Raw genomic sequence first — 17,707 nt, 5'->3', positions numbered from 1 at the left:
AATCCGGGTCCAAAAACCAGTTTTTGGGTTATATCACCTGACCACCTGAAAATAACCCCATCATATGACCACTTGTTGGATAGGTATTTCCATAAGCAAGATGCCCATTTTGTAGCAGTCGGTTCAGTAGAGCCGGGTCCAACCCGGGTTTTGTACCCGGACTTTCGGGTTCAATAACCGGGTCCGTCCCCCAAGAAAATTATACATTTCCGTGATCAGCGCAACAATATCTACCTCTGGAAAAAATTTCAAAAAAAATCGGAGAGTTTTTACTAAACTAGAGTTGTTCCCATATTTGTTCCAAAATCCTCGTCGCCAAATTGTTATGTTCTTACGGAGGTGGTCGATTGAATGAAAGACGATGTTTAAACATAACAATCAATTCATTTATTGAATAAAACTTTAAGTTGTTTTATGAGTTGAAATAAAGTATTAATTATGAAGAACAATGAAATATGACGAAATATGTACAGATGAGATGTCTATTAATTGGTGGTTGCAAAGTAACTAACTGACTGTGTACTGACAATGAGTAGAGAGAGATAATAACTTAAAACTACTGATGCATGCAACACTGCTATGATGCTGCCAGATTGTTGCATTTTATGTGGTAGTACTAGGGTTACCCTAATAATTATTATGTTTGCATGTTCGTTCTCCTGTTCAATCTGGCTCTGGGTCTATCTCCAGTTCCAGGAAGGTGGCTACTTCGATGGGATGTAACCACAGATACACTGGAGTCAGATGAGTAGGCTTGGCGGGGCAGTTGAATAGGTGTTAGTATCGTGCGGGCCCATGCCGCATACGGGGCAGATGTCTTGCACTGTGCGATCGATTCCCGCCCAATAGGAATTTAGGCGATTGAAATATCCCGAGCGCAATTGAGCCAAAACTACTCTGGTTTGTCGTGGCAGCTGACGCTCTTCAGCTGCGATAGATGGGGGATGTACTCCAATGACTGCATTCACACAATAATTGCTTATGGTCTTAGCAACTATGTCCGTGTGAATGCTGTTCAAACCTGACTGATATGCCTGTTGATCTAGAGGTTATCTCCTATATTGTTGGACCGCCGTCTATAGAGCATGAATATCCTTCTTGATATGCCTGGGTGTATCGGTGGCCAGCTGATGGTGATTGGGATGGCTCTCACGGTAACACCCGAGCAAGTACTGCAACGATAGCATCTCATTATGTTGTTGTACTGGAAGAATCTTTGCCTCCTCATGTAGATGGTCCACCGTAAATTTGAATCTTATCCCACTGCGTGTCACATAAATTCGGGGACAGACCGACCTATCGCTTTATACCTTGTTAACAAGGTTTCATTATCTGCACCCCAAGTGCTGCCGGCTATGGACTTGAGGACCTTGTTCCTACATTTCAGTTTATCACAGATAGCTGTGGCATGCGCGGGCGACGTGAAAGTGGTGTCGAATGTAACCCCTAGAATTTTGAGGCAGTTTGTGGTCGGAATTCTGCTACCATCGACCCTGATATTCAACTCTCTTCTATACTGCGCCGTTCATGTGGTGAACAGAGTGGCCGTCGATTTAGTGGCGGATATCTACATTTACCTCGCGTGGAAATAGGTGGTAAGATCGGTTAAATATCAGTCTCACACAGATGTCATCAGGGTAGGTACCTGACGCCAGGATCGTACAATCATCCGCATACGTTACGATCTCAATGCCGTCTGGAGGGGGCGGAATACAGGAAAGGTAGAGGTTAAACAGTTCCGGAGATATCACCCCTCCTTGGGGAACTGCCTGTTTCACTCTACGGGGCTTGGAACTCTTGTTCCTGAATTCCACATACGACTGGCTTGGAACTCTTGTTTCTGAATTCCACATACGACTGGCGACCACACATATAATTGGTTATCCAACGTTTCACCATCACTGTTCTATCACACGGCCGCTCCTGGTTGAGTCCTCGACAAATATGTGTGGAGATGGCGTGCAGCGCTGTTGTCGTGCTGTGCTGCTTACGGAATCCATGCTGATGATCGGCAACTTGATAGCTATTTCTAATGCTGGGGAGGAGGACTAAGGCATCAAGGGTCTTCGCTACAGGTGACAAAAGCGAAATCGGCCTGTACGATTCACCTTTGCTGGCATCCTTGCCTGGCTTCTGTAGCGGGACCACCCTGCCCATTTTCCAGACTTCGGGAACAATAAGGGTGGCTAGCGACAGGTTGAGAACTTTAGTGAGATACTCCACTCCCGGCTCATCCAGCTGTTTCAACATTACCATGGAAATTCCGTCAGAGCCCAATGCTTTGGATGATTTAGCGTTCCTGATGGCATTCGCAACATCATCCATTGTAAACTGTGGTGGTTCATCCTCGGCAGGAAGAGATCTAATGCGACGTAACACTCTTCTCTTCGCCCTGTCACTCTCGGGGTGCTCGACAAACAGTCGATTGAAGTAACTTGCACACCTCTTCGGGTCAGTCAACGTAACGTCGCCAAACGTGACTGAGGTCCTGTCATCCCTTCTTCCGGGGTTCAAAAGTGACTTAACCGTTGTTCACAATTTACTTATACAGGCTCCAATGTTGCAACTCTTCAGATGATTTAATCACTTGTTCCGCTTATGTTCGCCGACCAGCCTGTTAACTTCCAGTGTCAGCTCTCTGACTCTGGGGTCGTCGGGGTTGGTTCGACGAAGCTCATTACGCTCATTTGCTAATCCCGTCCCTCTGCTGGGAAATTTTGTCTTACTTCGGGTATTCGACCAGCAGGTATATGGCGAGCGGCTGCAGCATTGATGATGTCTCGGAACGTCCTTTCCGCTACCCGAACATCAGAAGGATGGGCAATTCTCCGATTGGTGAACACTCTGAAACTCGGCCAATCAGCTTTCCCATGATTGACGAATGTGCGGCGTCCAGAGGTGATGAAATCGGGTGGTCTGCTGATGGAGACAATTATGGGGAGATGGTCTGATCCAAGGGAAATGATGGGTTGCCAGCGCTATACCTCTCTGGTCGTTTACGAGGGCCGAATGCCACATCTCATGATGCGCATTAAAGTCCCCCATGACCAGACGATTATGACCTTCCAAAAGCGGGCTAATGTCAGGCTTATAATCTGAGATACAGCTATTTCTCGGCGGGATGTATACGTTCACAACTCTATCTCGGCAGTTCCACACCTGACTGCTACCCCCATACATTCCATGTACGGGTCGTTAGAGGCAGGCTCAAGCGAGATAGGTATGTATTGAACAGACTGGTGCAAAAGGAAAGCTACCCACCTCCACATCTGGTGCGATCCTTCCTTATTACGTGTTGTAACCATCACAACGTACTGAGCTGTGGTCGTTCAGCATGGTTTCCTGCACTGCCGCGACCTTGATCTTCTTCCGATTCATAAAGTCCACTATTTCATCGATCTTACCTCGGAACCCAATTAAATTGCAAAAAAGATGAATTTTCTGGGATTGGAACAACAACGCCTGGTGTTAAATGCTGCGCGTGCGGCTGGTGTTGGGGGGACTGCGGGGGAGTTTTGTAATCCGACAACGAAAGAGTTTCGTAATCTGACGACGACGACTCACTGGGGGCAGTGTTCGCGCAGCATGCAGCAACATAGTCCCTATCGTAGTACCTCGCGTGGGCAAGTCCATAGCAACCCCTTAAATGCACCCACTCCTGACATCTATTGCATCTCACCGAAGATTGGACATGGGTGAAGATGCGGATGTGACAAACCGAGCACAAATATATTGGTCCTGGGTTTTCCTCCGTCCCGGCACGGACCAAAAGAATCCGGAGCAGACATTCCGGGATATGCTGCTCCCAGCACAGAAAAACGAAACAAATACAAACACATGTACACTGAGGTGGCACCCGCTGCCCGGAACGGTGATGTTGTGTGGTCCCGGGTCAATCCGGTACAGAGAACCCGCTGCCGTGGGATTGTAATGTTGTTGTTGTAACAGTGTTTTTAATATGTTTGTATGTTCGTTCATCTGTTCAATCTGGCTCTGGGTCTATCTCCAGTTCCAGAAAAATGGCTGCTTCGATGGGATGTAGCCACAGATCCACTGGAGTTAGATCTGTAGGTTTGGCAGGGCAGTTGAAAAGGTGTTCTGTGTCGTAATGTTGTAGTTTCTTAATACTGTACCAATGTTGCATTGCTTCAGGTGGTCTAGCCACTTATTTCGCTTATGTTCGCCTACTACCCTGTTGACTTCTTACTCTTAAGCTTCCTAACTCTTGGGTCTTCAGGGTTCGTACGACGAAGCTCATCACGCTCATTCGCTAGTCCCGTCTCCTCTGCTGGGAAATTTGGTCTTATTTCGGGTATTCGACCACACTTAACTGTTACCCCCATACATTCCATGTATGATTCACTAAAGACAAGCTCAAGCGGGATATGTCTGTAATGGACAGACTGGTCTAATAGGAAGGCAAGTCCACCTCCTCCGCTTCTTGTGTGATCCTTCTGCAAAATGTTGTAACCATCACAACGTAAGCTACAGGTGGTGGTGAGCTCCGTTTCCTGGATCGCGGGGACCATGATGTTTTTCCGACTCATAAAGTCCACATTTTCATTGACCTTATTGCGGAGACCGTTGCATTTGAATTGCAGAAATGATACATTTCCGGGCCGTTAAACAAAAACTTGCGGTGTTAGGTGCTGCGTTTGTTGTTGTTGGGGAGACTGCGGGGGCGTCTCGCATTCCGACGACGACGAAATGTCAGACTAACGCCAGAGCACCCACGAAAATGCATCCATTCCATACGTCCATTAGATCTCACCATTGTTGACATGTGGTAGATGCGGATCTGGCAAACGGAACAGATTCATACTGGTCAGGGGTTCATCTCTATCCCGGCACGGACCAAAAAAGCTTGGAGCAGGCATTCCGGAATAAGTTGCCGCTCCCATGGTGAAAAAATACACGAACACAAACACAACTGTTGAGGTGACGGCCCCTGGTCGAAGATACCTCCGAGTCAATCCGGTGCATAGAACTGGGCGCCGTACGATGGTTCAGAAATGGATATTCCTGTCCAAAAATCAAGATGTTGTTTTGTCAAAGATATTTAATTTCTATATGGGATTCGATATGGGAAACCAAAAAATTAGGTCAAAATATTGGAAGGTGTGGGCGTGGAGTGTCCCTAAAGACGAAAATTTTCCCCATTTTGGGGAAATATGTAATTTTTGCAAATATCTGGAGAAAGAAGTAGCTATTTCTCGGAAACTAGTAGTAGTTGTAGTTTTTTTTATTGAATTCATAAGCTTTTATAAAATTGACAGCAATATAAATAATAATAAAGAAAAGTTAAATGTTTTTATGACATTGGCCAAAGGCCGTCTGTCCAATTCATATGTAAAGTGTATGATAGAGATATTTTAGATTATTTTATACATTATATTCTGATATCAGTTGGCTTCTATATTGTACACAATTCTTTAAAAAGCTTGCTAAGGTTTTCCATAAAATTACATTTCCACTTAGAATATTTATTAATTCAGATTCATTTATTGAATTTTTATGGAATAGCGCTATGCGAAAGTGCTGGGAACCGAACTAGAAAATGCTGTAAGTCCTCTGTTTCTCCTGTATTGCACATTGATCATATCGGGTTAGCGTTTACTTGGAATCTGTTTGAATATAATGCGAATAGATCACTTCTAGCTTTAAGTATATAGGTAATTTCGTCTTGATTTAAGTGTTCGACGAGATATGATGTACCAAGGTAAGGTTGTAACTTGCTGTAGAAACGGCTAGTGTTGTTTGCCATTGATAGTGCATGATTCCTTTGTCTTGGGCGTACTCTTTCTAGGAGTTGCCGAGTATTTTGTATCCAACACTGTTTCGTTAGATTAGTAGTAAAGGTTGTCAAATCATGTTGCATAGTTAATATATTCATGTTTTCTTTCCAAAATATTTCACACCTCATAATTTTTTTGGCGAGGATGTTTGGCAGTCTTTCGTCAGCGTAATCGTATAGAATTCGTGTTATGTAGTTAAGGTGATTGTTTAAAGAAAAAACATGACCATTTTCAACTCCTGTTTCTAACATCAGTATATATGTCGGTGTAAAACTGGGCATTTTTAGTATCTTTTTTAGGAAGTAAAGTGTTAGGTGGTCAATTTCATCGAAGTGAGAGAAGCCCCATATTTGTGACCCATATGATTGAATTGATCTGCATATTGCTAGAAAGATTTTCCATTTTGTTGCAATGGACACATTTGGTTTTGAAAGGAAACATTTCCACGTTGTGTTGATAATATTTTTTGCTAGTTGTTTTCTCTCTAGTATCTGCTTTCTTAGTGACAGTTTAGGTGTGAATATTAGACCCAGGTAGGAATACTCTGGGGTTATTGAAATTTCATTACCCCAATAATACCATCTTTCTTTTCTTGATACCCTACCGCCTTTACGAAATATCATTATTTTCGACTTTTCCATGTTGACTTCCATATTCCATGTTTTGCAATATATCTCCAGCCTTTGTATCATGTTTTGCAGTACGTCTATTTTATCGGCTAAAATGACGATATCATCGGCATACATTAGTATTCGAACATTCTGTTCGTCAATATTGGTGCCACCACCAATAAATTCGTGAAGATCGTTAAGGTATGTACAACGCAAAGAGAAGTGGAGATAGTAAACGACCCTGTTTTACGCCTGAGTTTGTATCGAAATCTTCCGAAAGTTCATTACCAGTCCATACAGCAAAGTTAGTTTTTTCATATATTTTTTGAATAATGTTCACCATTTTTGTTGAGACACCTATGGTATGAAGTTTATAAATCAGCGACTTCCTTGCAACGCGATCAAATGCTGCTCTAAAATCTACGAAAAACGCATACGTTTTCTTGTTTTTGTACCAATTTAAGTGTATGATAGACGATAGGTTGGAAATATTGTCTGCGGTAGAGTAGTTTTTTTCGGAATCCAGCTTGGTACTCGTTTATTTTCCCATATTTTTCTGACCAATTTGAAAGCCGACCTGTGATTACACCCATCATTATTTTTGGTAAGGAATTCATGAAGGATATTCCGCGGTAGTTTTGTGGTTGTGTTCTGTCTCCTTTCTTGTATATAGGGTAAATTATGCTTTTGACAAACGCATCGTCTATTTCAGCTTTATCGAATATAACGTTACAGGTTTTTACTATTTCAAGGAGCAAGTCGTTTGGGGCATACTTGTAAAATTCATAAGGTATACGATCCTCACCAGGCGCTTTATTTATTTTGGAGTTGTTTAACGCACTTTTTACCTCCACCAGGCTTATTTCCTTATCCAAATCGTCATCTTTCCAGATCATGTAGGCATATTGTACATCTGGAGAGATTTGTGGTTGTTTTAGGAGCTGTTGAAAATATTTCTTTAGTTCTGAGGATTGCACCAGTATAGTATCGCTTTTTTCTTCGTTTCTCAATTCTCTCACAATCTTCCACCAATCCCTAGCGTCTTTCACAGTGTCTATCCTTGTTTCCAGGTCTCTATTATATTGGGCTTTTGCATGTTGACAGATCTCTTTATATCTTTTGTTTGATTGTAAATATTTGTTTCTATTCTCAACACTTGATTTTTTTCTGAATTTCTTTAAGTTTTCAAACGATTTTTTTCTTGCATTGAAACATGATATATTGAACCATTTTTCCGATTTTATAAATGGCAATGTTCTTGTGGGAATGGACCGGTGTGCTTCTTTTATTACGCCAACGATTTCAGCAAAGGTGAGAGGGGCTTGATATCTGCAGTTTGCAATAGTCTCTATAACTCTGTTTTGATATTCGATACAGTTACGATTATTCCATATCAGTTTTGGTAATAGGGTATTATTAATTGTTGGTTTTTTGTTCATTTTGCATCTAATGGATAATGTAATTGGCATATGGTCAGACCAATTTTTATTTAAGACGTTGAATTCATCTATATACGACAACAATTCCTATGAAACCATACAAATGTCATTTACGGATGTTCCAACGGTGCTAACAAATGTGTAATCCCCCATTTCATCGCCTTTTGTCATTCCATTTGTAATTAACAAACCATAGTCGTAGCAGAAGTTCAATAATTCTCGCCCTCTTGTGTTTATCTCTTTATCTTTAGATTTCCTTTCTTCCAGACCGGAATAAAATGTTGCCTTGAAAATGTCATCGATATTCCTTTGCATAGTTCCAATTCTAACATTCAAGTCTCCGATTATTATTATTATTATTATTTCTCTAAGCAAAGCATCAAGTCTCATTAAATCTTCCTTCCACGTTGGTACGCTCATATACATTGGTATGCTATTAAATTGTATTCTATTTATGGCCAAACTGATTATGCTTATTTCTCGTTCTATTGCATGGTTATATTTAATTCCAATATTTCGTAGGCTTTTTCTAATCCCGATTAGACATCCGTCGATTGCTCTACCAAACCGATTTTTCCTTACAGCATAATGCCAAAGTAGTTCGAAGTCGCCGAAATATTTACTGAATTGCTCTGTTTTATGTGAGCAGATATGTGTTTCCAAAAGAAAGAATATGTCGAAACTGTTTACAAATTTAAAAAAATCAGCATAACGCATTTTGTTTTCTAGGCCGTGCACATTATATGATAAAATATTTAAAAAATAATCCTCAGTGTCTATCTTAGTTTTAGTTATATTGCTGACATTTAGTTTTTGATTAATTTTTGTTAATAGAGAACTATATCTAAAATCTAAATTATTTATTTTTTCTCCATATAACTCCTTGAGTTCCTTATCAGCTTTGTTTTTGCCACACATCAATTCTTCCTTTTTCGACCAAGCCGTCCACTTCGAACCAATCTCTAACCAAACCTCTAACAAATCTTGTTTCAACTGGAGCAAAACCTTCTTGTCCTGTTGCCTTCTTTCACTCAAATCCTTCTCTATTATGATATTCGTGTCACTTAGCTTATTAGCATTCCTTAAAACATTCCTGGCCATATCTTCGTCTTGCATCGCAACAATTGCGTTTCTCGGAAACTAAAACAGATATTGTGTTCATTGTGTTTTTGTAAGGTAGATAGGATTGTGGCCTTTAAAATCGTTTTAACAAATTACCGTAGCGTAACAAATTACACAATATGAGCTATTTTACTTTTCATCAGGTTCTAAATTTTATGAAATTCCAAATTTAGTGGACTAGAACATTTGTGGACCAACATGGAACAATGTTCTGTTTTTGAGTATATGAATTTTTATACGAGTTATATAAGTTTTATGAAAACCCAAGGAGTATTTTTTTTAATTTTGAAAAAATCTAAGGGCCTGTTTATGTATGTCGATAGAAAACGAATGCGGAAGAAAAACTACCAAATTTGAGTGTGTATTTCAAACTTGTTTTTTGTTTTGAAGCAAAAGCAAATGAAATAATATTTCAAAAAATAAAGTTTGGGTGTCTTTCATGCGCACACATGTTCGTTTCAAAATACATAAACTGGGGGTAAATTTTTTGGATTTTTTAAATTTTGAGAAAAATGTTGAATTTTTTTTAATTTGTTGTTATTTTTTTGTAGTTTATTTATGGGTTTTTGAACATCTTTAATATATAGGAAGAAATAAAAAACACAAAAACAGTCATATTTTGATGAAAAATAGTAAAAAACTCAAAAAAGTTTAACTTTGATTTTGAATTTCTCCGCAACTAACAGACCTAATTTGACCGTTTATAATTCATCTGAAAGCTGATTGTGTTATCTGTCTAACAAAAACGAATTTTGAAAATATCTCTAACCGTTCAAAAGTTACAGAATTTTGACCAGGAAAAAACGATTCTGAGCCACTGTGCGTCGTGGGATTTCATTGCATAAAGAGCAGAAAAATCTTCGACTTGTTTGAAACGTATAATTCGACCCTTTTAATAAAAGAAAAAATAATGTAAATCCGTGATGAAATATAGAAGTTATCCCCGTTTAAAGTTGAAAATTCAATAAATTATAATAATAATTGTTCCACAAACATCCCAGATGGGACAGGGGAGACTTCTCTCATATCAATGAGTGCACCCCGATTCATATTAGCTCAATGATATGGGACCTACTGTTTATTGCCGAGTCCGAACGGCGTGTCTTAAGACACCTCTTGTAGAGAAGTTTTACATGGCTGAAATACTCAGGAAATGTCGCCAACATTGCTGAGGGGTATTTTGCCACCGTTGAAAATTGATTGATGTTGATTGGCCGGGGAGTCGAACCCACGACCTTCAGCGTGCAAGGCGGGTGTGCATACCATTGCACACGGTGGCACCCATATTCAATAAATTAATATTCACTAAAGTTACCATTATAAACAAAATGATCTGGAAAAACCATATGTATTTCGTTTTCCATGGACTGCGACAAAGGCGAATTGGCGCATTTTTTCCTCGACATTTGTAGCATAGTGTAATGATGCCACCACTAGAAAGGCATATGTATGTGATAAGTGATGGATCATATCTTATATTTGAATTATAATAACAAATCGGAGCGATTGGTAATCTATAGTTAGTAAGGTTCTATACATATCCACTTAGTCATCCTTATTGTATGTAAAATAATCTAAAATATAGAATATTGATTAACCCTTGTTGTATTGAATTCTATCTCGATAAAAATATTAACAAATTCAAATATTTATAATGCAATTTCTGATAGTACTACAAACATCATTTTATAATAATTCAAATATCATGCAGGTAAGTGAATGTGTTTCAAAAATGCAATTTTAAACTGCAATTCATATTAGCCACTCATTGAGTACGAACATCTAAACTACACAACTATCACAGATGTACATGAACAATAAAGTAAAAGGAATGAAAATAATAGCAGCACGTGCTACTTTAACAGAAAGACAAGTCTAATATTGAGATAGAACAAAATATGTTCAAAACGATCAAAGTAGGAAGGGGACACCTCACTCACAAATGGTTTTGCTTTATGCGTTCTACCTGTTATTTTGTGAAACAACCCCTTTTTCAACTCACAACATAAGGTGCAAACACCGGAAATAACAATAGTTCCGAATACTGCAACATACAAATAAATAATTCTTCTGTTTTTGGTTTTTATCTAATGGCAAACGATTAATGTTATTTATACGAGGGAGGCAGAGGAAGTTTTGTAATTTGGGTACATATTCCTGTAAAGCGTTTTTCATTTTTTATTGGATAAAAATTCTACCTACCACGGTCATAAACCGTTTAATGGGATTGCGGTTCGATTTTTATGGAAAGGTATTTTTAGGAAAACGTGAAAAGGATCAGATCTTAGCTTAAGACTAAACAAAATAAGTAAAAATAACATGAGTGGTATCCCACTCACCACCATTAAGTTGAGTCGGAACATATCCCTAATCTTTAAGAAAATAGTAAAAAAGAAGGTTTGTGGGGTATGTACCATAGACAGTGAATCTAATTATTTCCCTGATAGACCCAATAAACACAACCCACATCAATAAAAAAATCATAATTTTCCTGGTTTTTTTAACATTCGGCCTATCATCGAATTAACTTCGATGAATATTTCAAAACTATCTTCAAAAAGCCCATAAACTGCACTTAATTAAAATTTTCGAACGTTTATAAGGGGTTTAAGTTTGAGAGAAATATTACCATGTGCAAAGCTTGGGCGAATGTCAGTCACTTCTTTCTATTGTTACCGCCACCACCAATCATTTTAGTTGATCACAGATTTTTTAGACCTTTTTGACCATTTCCAAATTCTGCAACCTGGACTGGTTGCGTCCATAAATAACACTGTGCAGCAAAATGGATGTGAAAGTCTGGGGCACGGAAAATTCTTGGGGAAGAAAGGCCTTGGTGAGTATATTAAGAACCCCGAAGGACAGATCCGCCGTGAGTCGAACTTCCGCGTTATGACGTGATGAAGTTTTTGCTAGAGACCCTGTAAGCCGTCAGGAATTAGCGTTATATCTTTGTTCACTGTTGCTTTGGCTTATTTTTGAGATGACATGTCTTCAGTGGAATCGAATGAGGATTATTTTCGTAGAGCACTTCGACCTTGTAACTCGCTTCCTTCAATGTCCTTTTCGTCCTTTATTTTAAGAGATGACGTTTTTCAGCTTCGAAATGTTCGCTCAGAAAATTTTAGGTACGGCTCTCATTGACAACTAATCGATTTTGTTGCATCGTCCGGATCTTACATACATACATACATATGTTCCCACAACATCCCTAAAGGGACAAGGGAGATCTTAACTGGGCTAAAACCACTCGTGTGATGTTCTTCTGCTGTGTGAATGGGGTGGTTTCCGCGAACGGCACTCACGCTGCACCGTTGTACTGCACTGCGCAAATGCATAAGTGTGAATGTTATTCAGGCTTGCCTGATAGGGTCGTTATCGAGTGTTCTTTTGGACCTCTCTCTAGGTCGTGAAAATCTTTCCTGTCGTGCCTGGATGGGGGAAGCCTGTCCACAAGATTGTGGAAGGGATGCTGATGGCCGTAATATCCAAGGAGGTACGGCACCATCTTGTTGTGCTGATGTACCTTTAAAATCTTCGTCTCCTCAGGATGATGGTCCACTGGTGTCATGCGGAGGCACCCTGTTGCAGTCCTCATTTGTATTTGCATATCACATTGGCGCCGCATGGTTTACCACAGACCGCTTATTCCTTTATTACAAGGTTTCTATGTCAGCACCCCAAATACTACCCGCCAGCTACTTGAGAACCTTGTTCATACTCCTAATCTTATCTCAAATAGTTGTGGCTTGGGCGGATGACTTAAACAAGCTGTCGAATGTTACACCCAATATCATGGGGTGGTTAGCAGCATTACACTTTAGGCGTCCAGGTTGTGTGGCAGTGGATTTAACGGCGAATTTTTTCATATTCCTCAGATGAAATAACTGCTCTAGGTCAGTTATATAGACATTTAACCTTTCTATGATGTCTTCAACGATAGGATCAGACACCAAGATCGTACAATCACCCGTATACATTACGATCTCTGTGGCGTCCGGATTGTGTGGAATTTCAGAAAGGTAGAACTTAAACAGTTACGGAGATATCACACCGCCTTGCGGAACTTCTCGTTTCACTTCACGTGCCTTAGACTTCTTATTTCAGTTGAATGAACTGCACTAAGTCAGCTATGTAGGATCGTACAAACATCCATATACATTACGATCTCTATGGAGTTTCAGAAAGGTAGAGGTCAAACAGTTCCGGAGATATCACACCACCTTGGGTAATTCCCCGTTTCGCTCTACGGGTCTTAGACTTCTTATTTCTGAATTCCCCAATGGCGTCCACACCTATAGTTGATTATCCAACGTTTCAAATACGGCTGGAGGGAAGACTTCACTATATTCTCGAAAAGCTTGGCATATATGACGGTTTCAAAGACCTTCGATTGTTCAAGAGCCACCGTAACTGTTCGTTCGCCCGGCCTGTTCTGGTTCAGTCCTTGATACCAGTCATGGCAGTGTGGATATGGTATGTAGTGCTGTTACGGTACTTTGCATTTTCCGGAATACATGCAGATGTTGGGCAACTGGGAAACTGCTTCTCATCATGGAGAATCTTCGCCAATGGCGACGGGCGGGAGATCGGCCTGTAGGATTATCCTCTGCTGGCATCGCACAATGGCTTCAGTAACGGAACCACCCTGTCAACTTTGAGGACCCTTGTCAAATGCTCAACTCCGGGTTCATCCAGTTGCTTGAGCTTACCTTTGAGATTTAGTGTGGAGTCTAAGGCTTTGGATGATTTCGCGTTTCCGATGACATCTGTAACATCGCTCATCGTAAATTGTGGTGGTACCTCCTGGGCTGAGAGGGTTCTTATAAGACGTATCACAATCCTCTTCATCCGATCACTCTAGGGCTGCTTTATAAATTGCCGTTTAAAATAACACGATCACCTCTTCGGATCTGTCACTGTCACACCGTTGAAATTCACATACATTCTTCTATCATCCTTTTTTTCGGATTCGTGAGTGATTTAACCGTTTGCCACCAATTACTTAATCCTGTACCAAAGTTGCATTGCTTCAGGTATTCTAGCCACTTTCCCCTGTTGACTTTAAGAGTAGGTTCCCTAAATTTTGGGTCTTCAGGGTTCGCAAGATAAAGCTCATCACGCTTGTATGTTAGTCCCGTCGCCTCTGACATTTTATCATCCTTCTTTCTCGGATTCGAGAGTGATTTAACTGTTTTCCCCCAATTTACTTAATCTTGTACCAATGTTGCATTGCTTCAGGTGTTCTAGCCACTTTCCCCTAACTATTGGGTCTCCAGGGTTCGCTAGACAAAGATCATCACGCTTGTATGTTAGTCCTGTCGCCTCTGCTGGGAAATTTGTTTCATCTTAGGGTATTCGACCCGCAGTTATGTAGCGAGCGGTTTCAACTGTGATGATGTTCCAGAAAATTCTCTCAACTACCGGAGGATCTGAGCGAATGGGCAGCTCTCCGAAGCGGTGTTTAGTAAATTCTCTGGACCCTTATCATCATATCTTAAGCGAAAATGTTGAATGTTTGAGAGGTATTTTCAGAATTTTGTGGCCCTTTTTGGACATTTGAACTTGCCGACAAAATGTGGATTAGGGTTAAATTGTTGCGGAGGAGGTACTTGAAGGAATGGGCTGACATAGTCCATTATGGAAGTGGATCTTATTTTGGGAGTCATATCTTTTCGATAGATATCGCGCCCACCAGTCATTTCGGTGAGTCATCGCATAACTTTTGCAGGAAGCATTGACTTGTCAACTTCTCTACAAGTGGTGTCGTAAGACACGCCGTTCGGACTCGGCAATAAAAAGTAGGTCCCATATCATTGAGCTAATATGAATCGGCGTGCACTCATTGATATGAGAGAAGTCTCCCTTGTCCCATCTGGGATGTTTGTGGAACAATTATATATATAATTATTATTGACTTGTCCACGGAAAACATAATACCGCTGTAAACAGGACCACAACGAACAGCATCGGTATGCATTTCCAAAGGATCTTCGAACAGACCCTAAACTGTACCTAGACATAAATGTCCCTAAGGAGAGGACCGATATGGGTCATTTTAGAAACTAAATTTGTCCAAAATATTAGGAGATCCAAAGTTTGGACCAAATTGGTTGACCCGTTCAAGAGACATCGTGCATACCATTTTAGTTAAATTTTGTTAAATATTGGGGGGAAGTACCGGATATTGTGGACCGGTATTGCTCATCTTCGAACTGAAACTAAGTTTGGACAAAATATGACGAAGGCCAAATTTTGGACCAAATCGGTTGATCAGTTCGTGAGTTATCGTGGTGGCTGGAGCGTACATAGGGGTTTTTACACCCAGGGCTCCGAAATACTCTCTCGAATTCTACTGTATTTATTTTTTTACCGTTTGTGTGTTCGTGTGTTTGGTAGGGAACAGTTTCTAATGTTGCTGTGGACTGAAGGTAGAAAGAGCAAGTTGTTCGAAAGTTCGAAGGAGATTGTCGGAAGTTCGGAGGATGGTGGTAGGAGGTTCGGAGAAGGGTGGTCGGAGGTTCGGATGTTCCGAGGAGGGTGATCGGAGGTTCAGAGGTGGGTTGTAAGATGTTCGGAGGAGATCGTACGGGACCTCCGACCACCCTCCTCCGAACTTTCGAACAACTTGCCCTTTCTACCTTCAGTCCACAGCAACATCAAAAACTGTTCCATACCACACACGAACACACAAACGGTAAAAAATAAATACATTTTACTTACTCGATTTTACTCTTCGCGTAAACTCGTACTCTATTTCGAGCATTTTCACTCCCACTCTTTTCTTCGTGCAAAACTCATAATCATCAAAAACGAGCAAATCTGAAATATTCTTCGTGTAAACTCGTATTTCGAGTATTTTCACTCCCACTCTTATTTTTAAACCAGGAGTACTCGCGACTGCTCGCAAATAAAACAAAAGAGTGGAGAGTAAACTTCTTTTAAAACTCGAACTCTTCGAGTACTCCCACTCGCAGGTACTTTTCACTCGCGAGTAAAAACGAGCAAATCGGAGCTCTGTTTATACCTTTCGGGCAGTTTTCTCAAGAAGTATGGATTTGCCCCTGAAAAAACTTTTACCGTCGTAATGGAGGCAGCGAATGCAATTTGCCTCAACAAAAATCAAGGTGATTCGAGAGCAGTTCTTAAAGTGAACTTATCCGAAATTTTGTGTGGGAGGTACACTAAGGAGTGGACAAATATAATCGAAATTCAAACGATGTATTAGGATGGGTAAAGTATGGACCAAATCGGTTGTTTCTTTCAAGAGTTATAGTGCACACAATTTTTCCAAACATTTTTCAACTTTAGTGGGGGAGGTACCTGAAGGAGTGGACCGATATGGTCTATCTTCGAACTCAAATTAAATTTGGACAAAATATTACGAAAGTCAAATTTTGTACCGAATCGTCAGATCCGTTCAAGAGTTATTTTGCGATCCAACCACTACAGACGGTGTCATAGGGTTTTTTTTTGCAACTTTCAGGCTATTTTCTCAGGAGGTATGGACTTGCCCCTGAAGAAACTTGTACCGTCGTATGGAGGGCAGTGAATACAAGTTGTTGCAACAAAAATCAAAGCGATGCGACAGCAAGTCCTAATCTGAACTTTTCCGAAATTTCGTGTGGAAGGTACCCGAAGAAGTAGAGCGATTTGAGTCCAATGTGTAAAGTATGGATCAAATATACCCTTCAAGAGTTATCATGCGCACAAATTTTCTGAACATTTTCGAACTATTGTGGGGGGGAGGTACCGTAAGGAGTGGACCGGTATTATCTCGATGAGGCACTTCATCGTATCCTCGTTAGCCTAAAGTCTGAGGGTATAAAAACGTTGTGTGTTACACAAAGGCTTCAACAAATTGCTAAGCAGGTAACACCGAGGGAGTTGCATGCCCACTTCAGTTGAAAGAGGTGCCAACATAAGCTCTGGACTTGCCATGTTTAACCCGACTTGGACCCTCCCCTCATCCTATCCTACCTTACCCAAATGGAATGTTTTGGTCTGACAAAATCTTATATCATGACTTTATTTAGCTTTGTTGTTGTGCTTCGCGAAAGTCCTTTATTCACACATTAAAATCAAAATTCTCATTACCCCTCGTATTCAAATGAAGTATTTAAATGAGTGGTGAAAATTTGGAAAAAAATAACAATAAATAACAACATCGGCAGCAATGCCACCACCACCTCCACTCACCATCAACAACATGGCTTAATCGTCACTTTTATTGCCACTGGCAAAAGCAACAAAAAAACTAAAAATCGCCAACTGCAACACGCAATAGACCTGGCTAAAATAACCCAAACACCAACAACCAAAAAGGGATATTCATGTGAATGATAGGGGACGATAAAAAATGAAATAAACAACTGCTAAAAAACCACCAACAAATGAAAATGAAAATTAGTTTCTTTTTTGAATTATTATAAGTCGACAACAATAACAAAAACAACAAAGACAACTGCGACAATAACAAGTGGAGGAGGAGGAAAAGGGGAAGGAGAAAATAAACAATCACTCAAACCAAACACAACAAAGGAAAGGAGAGGAGGGAGGGAGTTTTTGAGCCACCATAAAACGTAGCTATGCCTGGTGAACACCAAACACACTTGTCGTTTTTGCCATCTGGCTTGTTGGCTGTCCGTCCGTTTGTCTGACTGCTTGATCCTTGCTCAAAACTAGCGGCGGACAAGTGCATTTTTTTTGGATAATGCCATTGTTGATGTTAGCCGAACGA

At 40.4% G+C, this 17,707-nt stretch overlaps 1 protein-coding gene across 1 annotated transcript in view; it reads left to right on the top strand.

Moving 5' to 3' along the window:
• Nct (Nicastrin) overlaps positions 1 to 17,707 on the top strand; it is a 50,021-nt gene that overhangs the window by 5,366 nt on the left and 26,948 nt on the right. The gene's annotated exons all lie outside the window — the stretch shown is intronic.

Source organism: Musca autumnalis, unplaced genomic scaffold (genome assembly GCF_047663935.1).
Source record: "Musca autumnalis isolate F117 unplaced genomic scaffold, ASM4766393v1 scaffold_1, whole genome shotgun sequence".
NCBI lineage: Eukaryota > Metazoa > Arthropoda > Insecta > Diptera > Muscidae > Musca > Musca autumnalis.
The sequence above is the reverse complement of the archived record's forward strand: the minus strand, read 5'-3'. Positions and strand labels throughout refer to the sequence as shown.